At 42.6% G+C, this 12,183-nt stretch overlaps 1 protein-coding gene across 9 annotated transcripts in view; it reads left to right on the top strand.

Moving 5' to 3' along the window:
• The window catches only part of Dusp10 (dual specificity phosphatase 10), a 550,627-nt gene that overhangs the window by 48,003 nt on the left and 490,441 nt on the right, over positions 1–12,183 (top strand). The gene's annotated exons all lie outside the window — the stretch shown is intronic.

The raw sequence follows: 12,183 nt of genomic DNA, 5'->3' as shown, positions 1-12,183 counted from the left end.
GAGACTAGATAACACAGAGACCCAGGGTGAAACCAACTACTACTGCTCTTAAAAAAGAAAAAAAAAGGATTTATTCTTAATGATATTCTGTTATACTCAGAGATTGGTGCCTTATTCAACCATCATCCATGAAGTTTCCTCCTGCCGCAGATGGAAGCAAACACAGAGACCGACATTCAGATTATTACACAGAGATAGAGAGATGTTTGAGCACACAGCTCTAAATAGGATGTCTCCATCAATTCCCTCCCCTCAGAGCTCAGGGAATCCTGTGGCAGAGGATGCAGAGAGTATTAAAAAAAAAAGTCAGATGCGTTAGAGGACATCACGAAAACAACCCTCCTAATCAATCAACTGACCAAAGTCATATGAAACTCACAGAGATGGAAGCAGCCTACATGGCTCCTCTATAGGGCCTATATGGGTTGCACCAGGACCTCTGCATATATGTTATAGCTTCTAGTTTAGTATTTCTTTTTTCATGGAACTCTTGAATATGTGAATGAGTGGGTCTCTGATTCTTGTGTCTTCTTTTGGGCTCTTTTCCTTTTGTTGGTTTGCCTTGTCCAACTTCAATGTGATGGTTTTTGCTTTATTTTATTTTTATTTTGTTATGACTTGTTATTATCACTTAGAGGCCTGTTCTTTTCTAATGAGAGATCTATAGGGAGTGGATCCAGATCCAGATGGGAGGGGAAGGGAGAAGGGAATGGGAGGAGTAGAAGAAGAAGAAACTATAATCAGAATACATTGTATGAGAAAACAATCTGTTTTCAATAAAAGGAGGAAAAAGAAATATATTCTAAAGTATTTCCCCAAATTAATAAATACTTATTTCTCCTCCTTTTTCTCAATTTGTATCCTTTTAAAATTTTTATTTATTTTTCTCTCACATATTACATCTCGATTGCACTGTCCCTTCCTTCCCCTCCTCCCAGTCTATCCCTAACCCCGCTCACCTACCATCACCCCGATGGATCCATTTGTCCTCTGTTCCTCCATTTCCTTTCAGAAAAGGGCAGGCCTCCCAGGGATACCAACCAAACATGGCAGATCAAGTTACGCCTAAATAACTAACCAAAAGCAAGAGAGCTGTTCTTTCCCACATAATCTGAGATGACATGTTGGTTATGTGCTTAGGATGCTCCCTGGTGATGAGCTGAAATGAATCTCCAGTGTAGAGTTTCCTTGTGGGTCTGAAGCTGATGTCACGGTGGTCATCAGAGATTCTACGTCTGAGTCACAAATCGGGGGCAAACCTGCAAACGAGGCAGTACCATGTGATAAAGCCATGTGCCGAAATCCAGACACTTTAAATGAACTTTTGTTACAGGAGGACTTGTGGAATAGCTGCATCAAATATCTAAATACATGCTCCCTATAATTTCAGAATAAACAAAGTCCCAATGAGTGATGGGTATGTGATATGGAGACAGTCAAGAGGATTTAGAGGATTTTGCAGATCGTCATATATTCATCAAAATAAGAGGAATTAGGGCTAGTCTGTGTTTAACAGAGAGGCCATTAGCCTGAGATACAGGGACCAAACTGGCAGGCAAGACCAAGTAACCACTGCATTGTGTGGACTTGCTTTGGACTTGCACCCAGAGTTGGACCTGTCCCCCATGTCCCCACTCTATTTTGTGTCTGTGCATTAGACTATAATTATTCCACACTGTCTCTGGAGGTCATTTAGAATCAAGGACTCCAGTCTTCAGGGGACTAAAGATCATCCAGTCTTGGGAGTTTTCTGATGCTGGAGTCTGCTCTGCACCACCCCCATGAATAATTAATAACAAAACAGCTGTCAAAGGAAACCCAATCCTTTTCAGCTGCAGAGGTTTCAACATCAGGGCTAATCTCGTAGATTTCTATCCACTGCTAGATTGGAAGGTCCTTGAGTAGATACTGTGCACTATTTACCAATGCAACCCCACTCCTAGTACAGAATTCAGAACACAGTAAGGACTTATTAAAGAAGAATAGCCAAATGTTATTGAATACTACGCTGTAAAAGGAACGCGGCGGACTGTGTCCCGCCACCCGGCTAGCTTTGCCCAAAATAATTACACAGAAACTGTATTCTTTTAAAACACTGCCTGGCCCATAGTTTCAGCCTCTTATTGGCTAATTCTCACATCTTCCTTTAACCCATATTTAGTAATCTGTGTAGCACCACGAGGTGTGGCTTACCAGGAGAGATCTTAACCTGCATCCATCTTGGAGAGGAGAAGCATGGAGACTGCCTATGGCATCTCCCCTCTCTTTCCCAGCATTCTGTTCTGTCTTCTCCGTCTACCTAATTTTCTGTCTCTTAAAGGGCCAAGGCAGTTTTCTTTATTAATTAACCAATGAAAGTAACATAGACAGATAACTCTCCTCCATCACTACGCACATGCTAAGTGCTATATAAATAACATTTCTGGAATCAATTCAGTGAACTCTCTAAACATTTTTAATGAATATTTTTGGCCTTATTTGTTTAAAATAATATCTGAAAACAAAAGAATTGGAGGAGATATGTAAGTTGACAAGGGTTATTTAGCTTGCTAATGATAGTGGTGGAAGTTAAAAGCAAACATGTAACTTTGAGCTCACATTCTTTTTTAAAAAATTTTATTTGATGTTCATGAGTGTTTGCTTGCATGTTTGTACCTGCATCACATGTATACCTGATTCCCAAGGAGGCCAGAAGAGGGGGGGATCCCCTAGAACTGGGGTTACAGATGGTTGTGAGCCACCATGTGGGTGCTGGGGATTGAACCCAGGTCCTCGTACAAGAGCAGCCAGTGCTCTTAACCACTGAATCATCTCCCCAGCCCCCAAACTTGCATTCTTAGTTGCTGTTTTAGATGAATGAGGGGTGAATAGATAAGAAAAATTCAGTACTTCTCCAACTTCTGGATTTGCTGTAAATTTCTCTTTGTAGGAAAAGCCACACTTCTGTGTGAAATGTCATGTTTAAAGATGGTCTCATGTTATTTTTCACTTTCCCTTTTCCAGGGTTTTTGTCAGTTCACACATGAATGGTTTCAAATCCCTCCATTCTCTATCTTGTAGCTGGAGAGGTTTTTTTTTGGATATTAGTCAGTTTTCTGTGATTGAAACAAAATACTTGAAAGAAACAACTCATGAAGAGAAAAGATTCATTGTTGGTTGACTCACAGTGCTCAGAGGTTTTGATCCATGATTAGTTGGTCACAAATCATGCTGTAACAAAACAGCACATCACAGCAGGGACACATGGTGGAGGAAATGCACTCTTCCTCAGGAGCCAGAGAGACAAGAGGGACCTATGGTCCCTCTGTCCCTGTCAAAGGCATGGGCTCAGTTATCTAAGCACCTCCCATAAAGTTCTGTCTCTTAGGGCTTCTACTGCCCCATCCTTCATAAAACCACTTCGTAGGAGATCAAGCCTTTAACACACGGGTCTTTGAGAGTCATTCAAGACCTAGACTATTTCACTTTTACACTATATACAGGGCCAGTGAGATGGCTCAGTGAGTAAACAATTTGGCCACGACCTGCACTGATCCTGCACACGCGTGCACATACACACACACACACACACACACACACACACACACACACACAGAGGAATAAATATAATACAAATTTTAAACTATCAACATTATATCTCTTACCTAACTCAACATAGAAGCTGCTGGTTATCGTCCTTTTGGTGCATATGTTTCTGATGGACTCTTTCATTGTGCCCAGCTTCCTCCAGACAATGGCCATCATGGAATGGAGCAGTGTGCTTGCATTGCAAAATCGTCTCCCAAGTCTACACTGATGGCATTTTAGGCTCACATGCTCTGTTGTACCATCTGAAAATATCAGAAATAAGGTTCTTCCCTGGCACACATACCTGGCTTTTATGAAGATGGTGCAGGGATGAGCCCCAATGCATACTCATCACCCCGTAGCTTTATTCTGTCCCCACAAATCCGCACAAACACTTGTCAAATAGGAGAAACACATTCCAAGTCTCTTATACTACCCACGACACATTTATCTCTGTATTAGATTGCTTGACAGGGGCTCTTAGCAGCCCCTTCTAGGTAGACTACACAAACACCCTCTCCTCGTGTCTTATGGAAAGGAGACATAGCTTAACAGTGGCTGATGGGGAGCCCAAGTGAAAGCTCCAGGCTGCCCAACCCCCTTCCCAGGGCTCGTTTCATTGCCTTGTGAAGCATTCTAGTCCAGATGTTTGGAATGGTGCTTCTATCTCTCCACCCTGAAGGCTTTTCAGTCACTGATTTAATGTGAAGGGCCTCTGAGAGCTGAGTTATAAATAAGACTCATGTTGGCCCCAGGGAGGAGGGAGATGAAGAAATCTGCCAAATTGCCATTCTTCACAAGACCCAGCCAGCCCACTCTATCTTGGCTGCTGGTTTATCCGGTCAGATTCTCATTCTCCTCCCTTCCCCTCTCCTTAAGGATTTGGTGACGAAGTAAGCATTACTATGGGAGTTAGGACATGTGTACTGTCAGATCTATACGGCCCTATCTTTATTTTACTATCCTTGTTGCTCCTAAATCTCTCGTGGAACTAGTAGGAAGAAATATTCTACCACAAGATAAATAACCCTATGGTTGGTGAAATGGCTCCACTGGCAAAGTTCTTGCTATACACATACAAAGAACAGAGTTTGATCCTCAGCACCCACATAAAAAAATCAAAAATTGTGTATATGTTTGCAACTCTGCCCAGGGAGGTGGAGACAGGAGTATCTTTGATGCTCATTGGCCAACCATCCTAGCCTAATCTGCAAGCCCCAGGTCCCAGTGACAGACCCTGTTTCAAAACAAGTGGATAGCTTCTAAGGAACAATACTTGAGGCTGACCCCTGATATTCGCTCACACAGCATATACCCTCACCCCTACACAGATGCATACTCCTCCACACACAATTCTTGAGCAGACCAGTAAGAAATGTATTTGAATTTTCACTGAATGTTCTCTACCAAGACTTCATCCTTACACCGTCATTGCCAATGCATATACCTGTGTAGGTCAGACAGATGAGCCGACATGACTCAGGCCAGTGTGGTACATGAATGGGAAAAGATGGGGACCAGGCCACCCTGGAAAGCTCTTGTCCTATCCCAGGAACATGTTCCCTCCAGCCACACATTACTGCCATAACAACCTTCTGAAATCTCAAATAAGAAATTAAGCTTTATACAAAGTTCTTCCCATTGTTAATATTTGTAGCACATTCCATTAGAAGCCCTAAAGACACAGTGTGGGCCATTCATGGGAAAGCACTGTCTAACCCCTGCCTGTCAGAGGCAAGGACTTGCTGAGAAGTTTTGTTGTTGTTGTTGTTTTATTTTTTATTTTTTACATATTTTTTTTTATTTTTCCAGACAGGGTTTCTCTGTAGCTTTGGATCCTGTCCTGGAACTCACTCTGTAGACCAGGCTGACCTTAGACTCACAGAGATCTACCTGCCTCTGTCTCCCAAGTGCTGGGATTAAAGGTGTAAGCCACTTTTGCTGCCCAGCTCTACTGAGTATCTTAACCTGGTATTCAAATACACAAGTGCAGAACTGAAGCTACAGGATTCAGCATACTTTCCATTGCCACAATTGGCCCAGGGAAGTAGCTTTTTCCATTAGTTCATATTGCCTCCATGACTAACAAAGATGTCGGTACAGGACACTTTGAACTGACCAAATACAGTCCTGTCACACACAAAGAAACAAAACTCAGTGTGTTTACAAGTGACTACCTCCCAGGATCCCTTGCTTTTGCTAGGTTTCATTGTCTTTGTTTGCTAAGCGAGCCACCAGGATACAAGATACAAGAATAGCTAATGCTTCTCAAACTGGCCTTCATGTCACAGAGCAGAAGCTTTGTCTGTGTTGTGTAGTGTCCTTGAAACCTACAGTGTGTGGCATACAGGAGACCCTCTATGAGTATCTCTTATCCTAATGGAAACTATGTGGCTTTTGGTTCTTTTTCTTTCACAAAATGGATTATGAAGTGTCTCCAATATCCAAAGAAAAGTTACTTCATTGATGATCCATCCATCCACTCACAAGCCATCCACCCATCTATCCACCCATCATCTATCTTTTCAAGTACACAGTGAAATAGCCATTATCTACCCATTGATACATCCTCATCTATCCAGCCAACCAGCCATCATCTATCCATCCTCAGCCCATTAATCCACCCACCCATCCACCTACCCATCATCCATAAACCCATCCACTCATCCATCCATCTCACTAACAGAGTTCTTTAACGTCTTCTACAGATAATAACATTCTACCAGCTCCACGAGACTACATATGACTCATGTCAGTCAGGAGGATAATAACGATAATAAAAGCTAAGCGTCATGATGTTTGCATTGTTTAAACGCAGTGCTGTTTTAAGTATGCTGCATGTAGAAGTTTATTTGATCTTTACATCACTCTGTTGGAATAGTTGATTCTTATCCCTATTTCAAGATGAGAAGGCTGATATGAAATTACACAGTGTGCATAAAGCCACAGGTGACTTAATATAGCTGAAGTTTAATTGGCGCTTTCTAATTCCAGAGTTCATGCTCCTATACACAATGATGCACAAAAAGGAACAATATTAGATTTATTACATCTTAATGTATCCTGTGTAGTAGTGTAGCTAGATTCATCTGCAGAACATGAAGTATTTATTTTTTGCAATAATTCAGTAGACTGATACTAGTTTTATGCTCAAAGAATATAAGCAACTTGCTCAGAGTCGCAGGTTAGCAAACTGGAGTAGGAACTGGAAACACTGAGAGCCCTTGCACAGCCACAGAGAGAGCGAGGAAGGAGATGCTGCATCCAGACAAGGCAGTGAAAGCCCAGGCTCTGACCCCAAAGTCTTCGCCTCTGGATGCTTATTGGTCTCAGCCCATATAGAAGGTCACTGTCAAGACCTAGCTCTCCCTGTGTATTCACAGGGCAGCAAGGTTCCATGTCTGTGTCCAGTAGTTCTAGGGTAACAACAGAACAGCTCAGCAATACTGGCTTTTCTCACATCCTGTTTGTGTCTGTCGTGAGGTATCTGGGTCAGACTCAAGATTGCTCATCCTGGGTTCATCTCAGTGACGACACTACAGAGGCACTTTAACTCTTAATGCATGGGTGGATTTCCTCTGAAGGTATACTTTGGTGAGGCAGAAGATCTGCTTTTTGTTCAGAGGAGAAGAAGCACTAACCTTAGGTGGTTGTCAAAAAGTCACTACAGGGGTCAACAGGGGTCTGGACTTTGGGAGTCTGCTGATTGTAAGCTCGGGTCCAAAAGGAAGCCGAGTTCAACGTTCCTGAAGCAGACAAACACATAACTACAGAGCCTAGCCTCGGCTTGTGTGCTCTTTGGGGTGGGCAATAAGTTGCAGTGGTATGTCTGTCTCTTGGGAGTAAGCCACGGGAATATACCCCTAAGCTTTGGTCTGAAATGGCACTGCCCTCAGCCAACAAATGAACCATAACCTTTGTTCTGCCCCTTTGATACTGCAGCTTGGTTGGTTTTTCCAGGAATAAACAAACCTGACCTCCTACTGGAGCCTATATGTAAACTATTATCTCAGGCCTACAGAAAAGTAAATGCAAGCCTCATTGTGTCTAAATACTGACCAGATGTGTGACAAACTTACTTTAATAAAGAGCCCTGTGATTCACTAAGCAGTAATGCATGGTTCTGCTGTTTTAAATTACCTTCGGATGGCTTGAAAAACCCATGAGCTGTTCTGCTGGAAAGACGTCAATGCAGCAGTGGAATCTGGGCTCATGGCAGAGTTTGCAAGCAGAGCTCTGGTATGCTGAAAGGCACCCACTCGGGTCAGGACCTTGGAAAATGTTTTGCCTCAACTGCTGGTTTATATTTTTTATGTAATCTTCCTCATGTCCCATGCTTCTATCCATTTCGCTGCCTTGACACTTGCATTTTATCTACAGAGTTTACACCCAAGAACCACACAACTGAATTATAGTTTTAAAAAATCAAAATATTTTAGGTACGTTTAATTTTGTGTGGGGATGTATTCATAGCTACTCTTGGCCTCACGTGATCAGATGTGGCTCATGGGCCACGGGATGAATATACTTTTAATCCTATGTTAAATATGTTAAAGTTCTAAAGTGAAGAAGACTAAGAAGCCGATAAGGGGCAAAAGTAAAAGAAAAAAGAGTTCTAGCCACGATAAAAGTGGCATAAATTGTATTGTGGAAATATACAAGGTTTAGGTGATATGCTATTTAGGACATGGAAGTCCTATGTTGATTGATGGTTTCTGGTCCTATGTACCAGGGAATGATATCATGGGGCCGGGGATATGATGGAAGACAATAACTTCCTACATGACTGCCCAGGAAGCTAACCAGGAAGAACTGAGGGATAACATATCCACGGTTATGAGGAATAGTGTCGACAGGATCCAGTTAACCAGGAAGAACCGAGGGATAACATATCCACTGTGATGAGGAATCGTGTCGACTGGACAGGACCCAGAGTTACCTGGGAGGCAGATCTCAGGACATATCTATGAGAGTTTCTAGACTGGGCTAATTGAGGTGGGAAAGCCTATTCTAAGTGTGGGTGGCTCCTTACTGTGGTCTGGGGAGCCTCACCTCATGGCAAGGAGCACCAGCATCTCTTGCTTTGTTTTCTGGGCATGAATGAAAGTGACAAGCCACCTCAAGTTCCTGCCACCTAATATTGTTCCCTTGAAGAATGAGCCCACATCAAGCCTTGCTTCCCTAAGCTGCTCTGGTTAGGTGTCTTATCACAGCGTTGGGAAAACCAAGCAGTGTATCCCCCAAGGACCGTCCCTCAGTCATCTAGTTCCTGTAGCCAGGCTTCAATTCCATAAACTCTCAAAGCATTCAACACATGAGCCTGTGAGGGACATTTCATATTGTCATTAAAACAAAGCCCAACACAGGTCTCACTAGCTGAGAGCGGGGCGCTGGCAGTGCTGTGTTCCTTTCTGGAAGCTCCACCAGGACATTGGGTTCTTTGATGTTTTCCATGCCTAAAGGCCTCTCCCATCCATTGGTTTGTGTTCCCCTCTTCCATCTGCAAAGCCAGCAGGCTTGTGTTGCTCAAGCATCCTCCCATTGCCATAGCTGGGTGGAGTCAGGCAGTCCTTTACGGTCACTCTCAGGGTCTTCAGCTCAGCCTCAGCGGCCATCATTCTCCCGTTGTGCGCATGTTTCCACAGACACTGGAGACTAGGACGTGGGCACTTGAAGAGGCTCCTTATCTGGCAACCAGAAGAGGAGTTTTGGATTTTCATTCATTTCTGAAACACGGAGAGAAGGACAGCATGGGACCCCTTTCTCCAAGAACTTGATCAGCTCATATTATAAAGTATTTCTATATTTGATAGATGTTTAGACACTTTCTGTGAAACTGGGGACAACCCATTGAAACATGTGGCTTAAATGCCTCCCAAATCAAAATCCCAGCTGAGACATACGGCTTCTGTATCAGACCCACATTTCTAAGGGACACGCCTGCCTATTAGCTTGAACTAAACTAAAAAAGAGCCACATAGGAATCTTAAACACAGTGGGTCCAGTACAAAAGGCTTCACTCTGAAACCCTGTCCTCCTTCTCTGTCCCCTCCAAGCATCATGATTAATGTCAGCAATTAGGATCAACCTTACACCACAGAAGCAATGGAATAATCTATCCTGTTATTTCTACCTGGGGTCCGTATCTGGAGTTTGGTCTTTCTTATACTGCCAGTTTTTCCTTACAGGGCTTTCATCTTCTACTGGATTTCTTCACCTGTTTATTTTACCTTTACCAAGTCACCCTAGAACTTTCCAGAAAAAAAAGTGATTAGGTTAGGTCCTCCCTCATCTGAACAATCTTTTTAAGATCTTTCTGTCCTATGTAAAAAAAAATCTTATTTATCTAGTTTTCATTTTATTTTATGTGTATGAATGGTTTTTTTACAGTTTTTTCTGTGTTATTTCTTCTCATTTTTCAAAATTGAAAACAGATTTTTTTTCATACATGTATGAGTGTTTTCCTTGCACGTATGTCTGTGCACTACATGTGTGCCTGGAATATGCAGGGACTACAAGAGAGTGTCAGATCCCCTGGAACTGGAGTTACAGATAGTTGTGAGCTACCATGTAGTCCTGGGAATTGAACCTGGGTCCTCTGGGAAAACAGTCAGTGCTCTTAACCACTGAGCCATCTCTCCAGCCCCATATGAGAATACTTCAGCAGCATATGTCTCAGCAAAGAGGGAGAACACTCAACTCCCCTTACCTCTCCTTCCAAGCCATGTGCCAATTGTTTCGTGACCATAACCCATAAGGACCTTTATGTCTTTGACTGGAAAAAAATAAACTGTCTCATAATGATAAGTCAGCTACTTGGGCAAATGTGTCATCAGTTTCGAAGACCTCGTAGGAGCCCTACTGAATTTCAGACCTGTATAAACACCCAGATTTCTGGATAACAAAAGCAGCCAATATATGTAAATGAGCAGCTCAAACATCTAGAGAGGCAATAATTCTCCCATGGCCCTTGTGTATGAGCACATGCAAGAGAAAGAAGGGCATTCCAGGGCTTGTTTACCCTGGGTCCAAGGCTGACTGCTTAGGAAGTACTCAGCGCCAGTTATGACTAATGTCCTCAGATATTACTTATTACTCATATAGCATCATCACAATAAATGCCCAGAGGCCCACACACTGTTTGTTTGTTCTGTTATTTGAGCCACAATTTAATGTCTGCCCAGTATGGAATCACCATAAAAGAACTATTAGCTTGCTGAGCTAACCTATATTTAAAGAGCAGTCGATTCTATGGATTCTTGGCTCTTAATTGGCAGCTAAGTTCCAATTAAACCTCAGCTGTATTTAATGAAGTTCAATTGCAGAGAATGTTGAGTTTGAGACAAGTTTCAAATGAGCTGGTCTGGGAGCCACTCTGCCTGGTTCTTGTGCTGGTTCTGCTTGGAGAAGGATGGGGAGATACTTGGAGTTATAGGAAGCAAAAATTGTCATGCTTTCTATGAAAAGGTTCATCAACTGATATCTAGATAACACTTATCTGTGAGAAGCACACTGATTACCTGGGCATTGTCTCCCTCCCCAAAGTGTACATAGTATAGCTTATTCCATTAAGACATTTCTGCTGAGGAACGCACAGAGTGACAAAATGACCAATCATTCTAGATGTGTGAGTGACATGCTTGAAGTCACTCAGGATTTCCATTGGTAGGCTGCTTTATGAACTCTACCCCTTTTGGTACACAATTCTGATGACTGGAACATTATTCTGTTGAATTTGCACCTGCCTGTGACTTCTACCCAGCTAGTCATCATTTTCTTATCTTGTTCCAAGTAAAATAAACAGAAGCCTATTTCCCTATATTAACCATTTTCTCTCTGGAGACAGCAGACTCTCCCCGCTCTGGCTCTCCTTGCTCTAAGCTAAGCCATCACAGGTCCTAAAGCCATTTGAAACCTGTGCAGTTTAGAGAGATCCTCTCTCAACCTTCATCTGAGTGGCAGAGCCTGTCCCCATGATATAGATCATTGGAGGTAGCACTATTAGCATTAGGCAGGCCACTGGACATTAACAAAAGAGAAAACCAAAAGCTCATTTCTGTTGCGTTTCTTCATCTCTCATTAACACACATTCACACTAGCAAGGTCCACAGTCATATTCTGCTATTTTAAGTAATAAGACAACAAATATATTTTATGGTTCCTGGCTCAATGATCCCTATTCTACAATCAGTGTTTTAATTTAACCGATGAGCAAAACAAAGAGGTGGGTTAGACAATATTTTTGTTCCTGCTGTAATGGAGAAACAAGAACAGAAAATCTGAGATTGATACCATTGCAGTCCCTGTGGTGGCAACAAAGAAGATTTACAAAAAATAAAGAACTATGTTGATTAAAGAGTTCTAGTGAAGGAACTTGTCAGATGGAGTTTCAATGGGCACTTGCAGAGCGTGCTTTGCCCACCTCTATCTAAGCAGTATCTTGCCCCGTGGATCTCCCACTCAATTCTTAGATTTCCATCTGTGGGTTTTCAGAATTACTACTTGCATGGACTCAGATGAGATGAACTGCTCACAGACCTCTAGCCGGTTTCAGCTGGCTGACTGAAGCCTGCCCTGATGACAGGTTCTTGTCCAGGTTGGAGATGAGCTTTCGGC

This window comes from Arvicola amphibius, chromosome 12 (assembly GCF_903992535.2).
Source record: "Arvicola amphibius chromosome 12, mArvAmp1.2, whole genome shotgun sequence".
Taxonomy (NCBI): Eukaryota; Metazoa; Chordata; class Mammalia; order Rodentia; family Cricetidae; genus Arvicola; species Arvicola amphibius.
Note: the sequence above shows the minus strand (reverse complement) of the source record. Positions and strands in the feature narration are given on the sequence as shown.